Genomic DNA, 3,932 nt, shown 5'->3' with positions numbered 1-3,932 from the left:
TGCGTGCGTGCATGTGTGCATGTGCGTTTGTGTGTGTGCGTGCGTGCGTGTGTGCATGTGCGTGTGTGTGTGTGCGTGTGTGGGTGTGTGCGTGTGCGTGTGTGTGTGCATGTGCGTTTGTGTGTGTGCGTGCGTGTGTGCGTGTGCGTGTGCGTTTGTGTGTGGGTGAGCTATGAGCTGTCACAGAGAAGGAGGCTCTTTAAGGCAGCAGGAGGAAAAAGCCAAACGCCATTAGCATTAACTACCCGTCCTGGGGAGAACTGGCCTGGCTTTAAAAAGGCCCATTCTGCCAATGATTTATTAATCTGGGGGGAGGGGGAGGGCACACAGCATTGTAGGGTGAGAGAGAGAGCGAAGGGGCCACTTGTCTTTTCCCTTGTTTGCGCAAACGCTCTGTGTGTGTTTGTGTGCCTCATAATGTGTTTATGCATGTATGTGTTTTGTATGTGCTCGGATGCATCTGTGTGTGTGTATGTGTGTGTGTGTGTGTGTGTGTGTGTGTGTATGTTTGTGTGTGTGTGTACGCATATGTTTGCGCGTGCATGCATGAGTTCATTCAGTCTAGCGTGTTACTACCTTAAAGATAAATTCAGGCTATTTTTCCGACAGGGATCCCCGGGAGTATTTCTGGCAGTCTTACCTCGCCATGCAGGACAGGCCGTCATCTGTCTTTGGCGTCAGAAGAATGTGTTTCACAAGGACACCTTTAACGGTGAGACATTCAGCTGGCTACTTACATAAATCATCATTCAGAGAAAATAAATATTGAGATATATTTATAATGTGCTTCTTTTGCTTCTGATCCATGCCTGTAGACCCTATCTGTGTGTAACAGAAGAAAAAAACAAAAGCTTCTTGATATGCAATAAGAATCAGAGGAAATTACACAAAATGGACTTCAAAGACACAAACAGAGCTTCCTATATTTTATTTCTGCCCACATGATACCAATTATTTAGAAGCAGAAACAGATATTAATGAAAACCAAATAAATAATGGAAACAAAACCTAAATAAATAAACCTCACTCTGTTATCCATGCTTTTGCCTTTTATGACTCACCTCTCTTACTTTGGTTTACAGCTACCCCCTAGCTCTGGCTCAGTTCTCTGTATGAGCCATGACCTTTGACCCCAGTGCCTATAAGGCTGTTCCTGGCTGTTGTTGTTCAGTTCCACGGCAGCGGGTGGGGTTCTCGGTTTATGGTGGGCTTACGTAAGCCTGTTATTTCTGCCATAGAGCCCCTCTGTTTACAACCCATATGCTTGTGGCCCACACTTATCTTCGTGTAAGTGTGTGTGTGTGTGTATGTATGTTTGTGTTTGTGTGTATTTGTGTGTGTTTGTGTGTGTGTGTGTGTGTGTGTGTGTGTGTGTGTGTGTGTGTGTATGTGTGTGTGTGTGTCTGTGTTTCTGTGCACGTACACATGTCAACGAGTGACTAAAAACAGTGAATGAGTGTGTGAGTGCGGAGAGATGTTTTGGCTGGATATGGTGTAGATGTGTGTGAAAGATACCACAACACAACATGGACATTAGGTGCATTTTAAACAGCTTGAGCCAGTTTTGACACAAAAAGCACATTCAGACTCAGATTCATGTTCTCTCTGCTTCCATTTCCACTTATTCTGGCCTTATTTCTGCTGCCAGTGAACAGCATCGGGAGCCTGACATGCCACACAGAAAAAGAGGCAAAGTAATTCTATAGGATTATTACAGGAAATATTGTAAGAGTCTTGAGAGAAAACAACTCTAAATTGTAATACTAATGACTTCCTGCAATTATAGTAATCACATACTTTGAAGGAATAGTGATAGCAGAAAAGAGGCCTCTGTAAAAGGCAGACTAGTTTAGAGCAGGGGGAATTTCTCATGCAAAATATCAGAGTTCATTTTGTTCGTTCCATATTACACTTCATTGTACTTCATGTTCATTCAATACCAAGGTGGCAGTTTTCAGATTCATATTACATGCAGCACTGCACATTCCATTCATTTGATTTCAACAGTATGGTACCTTAGCTGACAAAAATGTTAGCTGAGGTAGCATCAGCATTCATGTTATCATAATGCATGAGTGTGTCTGTGCTTGAGTGTGTGTGTGTGTGTGTGTGTGTGTGTGTATGTGTGTGTGTGTGTGTGTATGTATGTGTGTGTGTGTGTGTGTGTGTGTATGCATGGCATGTAATGTAATAGGCTATACAAATATATCTTGCAATGACACCTCCCGGGCTCCGTAGTTCTACACAATTTACACATGAAGTAGTGACTGGATGAATCCATTTCAAATATGAATATGGTAGAATATGAATTTGAGTAAAAACTAAAAATGTAAAGCCAGAGGAATTACAATAGTGGATGGAAAGCTGCTAGCTTAATGTTGATGGGGAGATTCCTGGGAAAAAAAAACATTGAATCACTTTTATTTCATACAAACCCTTGTACCAAAAAACCTTGTGTGTCAAGGTGTTCTTGAGATATAACACTCAAGGTATTTTTGACCTTGACATTTGACCTCCAACATCAATTCACTTCATCTTTGAGTCCATACAAACACTCATACCAAATTTCAGGCATGTATGTCAAGGCATTCTTGAGATATTGCGCTCAGAGTATTCATGGACTTGACCTTTGACTTCCAACATCAACTCACTTCAACTTTGAGTCCATACAAACACTCGTACCAAATTTTAAGCATGTGCTTCAAGCCTTTCTGGAGATATAATGCGCAAAGCATGTGAGATATGACTGTGACTTTTATTTTGACACACGGGAAACACTTAAACAGGATGTAGTTCAGGGAGAGTCAGATTGTATGCTTAGAAGCTGAGACAGTTGGATTCACAGGTGACACCTGTCCCAGTGTTCTGATTAGCCCGGGAACTACTCTGGGAGCTTAACGAGCGCAGCTGGCTTTGGGTCATTATGACATCACAGCCTCCATTCAAGTCTATGGGGGGAAAATTACCTTTTTAACATATTTAATACCCTATTTCTCCTATAACTCCAGACCTACACAAAGGTTATTTCAACATGTCTGTACGTTAAGCGGTTAGAGATAAGTATAAGTATAAGTATATATACTCTTTTGATCCTGTGAGGGAAATTTGGTCTCTGCATTTATCCCAATCCGTGAATTAGTGAACCACACTCAGCACACAGTGAAGTGAAGCACACACTAATCCCGGCGCAGTGAGCTGCCTGCAACAACAGCGGCATTTGGGGAGCAGTGAGGGGTTAGGTGCCTTGCTCAAGGGCACTTCAGCCGTGCCTACTGGCTGGCAACCCTCCGGCTACAAGTCCGAAGCGCTAACCAGTAGGCCACGGCTGCCCCATATAGAGCTGCATTCATTCGTGAAAAGGTAAAAAGAAAAGGTTATAAGAAGAAAAAGAAGCCAGGAGATTTCAAGATAGTGGATTCTATCCACTATAATAATGATATTTGGTGGCAGCATGTTACATGGTCCCCACCGTTGACTTCAAGGCAGTATTCTTGGTCCAATGTAGTTTAAGTTGGTTTCCAGAGCAACGTTTGTGTGACGTGTTAGGGGCACTGACCCTTCTCTTCCTTTCTCAGCCAGGCTTACTAGACTGGCGCTGGTGGAGTGAAATGACCACATGGCAGTAGGAAAATGCCCCCAGATTAAAAGAACAACCATAACTTTATAGCCAGCTCAGACCCCCCACCCCACCCCCTGCTTTACCTTTGACAAACACCACCTACTTCTTCACCTTACATACTCAGCCACCATCAGTATGGAGGAAGCTCTTACAGCCCACCCCCCACACCCCTGAAGTGTGCAGTGTGTACAGTGTGTACAGGCAAATCTTCCTCTAAGCTTCCTCTAACTCCAGCTTTCTCCATTTTAAGTATCTGAATCAAACTCTGGAGGAAGAAATGGGGACTCATAGAGGGAGAGAGAGCAAATCCATT

At 43.2% G+C, this 3,932-nt stretch overlaps 1 long non-coding RNA gene across 1 annotated transcript; it reads left to right on the top strand.

Annotated features, from left to right (window-relative positions):
* The first annotated feature begins 361 nt into the window (after window positions 1-361).
* LOC125302573 lies at window positions 362-1,034 on the top strand. Its single transcript, XR_007194927.1, has 3 exons — window positions 362-431; window positions 610-712; window positions 816-1,034. It is a non-coding gene; the product is annotated as an uncharacterized LOC125302573 (long non-coding RNA).
* Window positions 1,035-3,932: the final 2,898 nt, after the last annotated feature.

This window comes from Alosa alosa, chromosome 10 (genome assembly GCF_017589495.1).
Source record: "Alosa alosa isolate M-15738 ecotype Scorff River chromosome 10, AALO_Geno_1.1, whole genome shotgun sequence".
In the NCBI taxonomy this organism is placed as follows: Eukaryota; Metazoa; Chordata; class Actinopteri; order Clupeiformes; family Clupeidae; genus Alosa; species Alosa alosa.
This window is presented reverse-complemented; position numbering and strand designations above follow the sequence as displayed.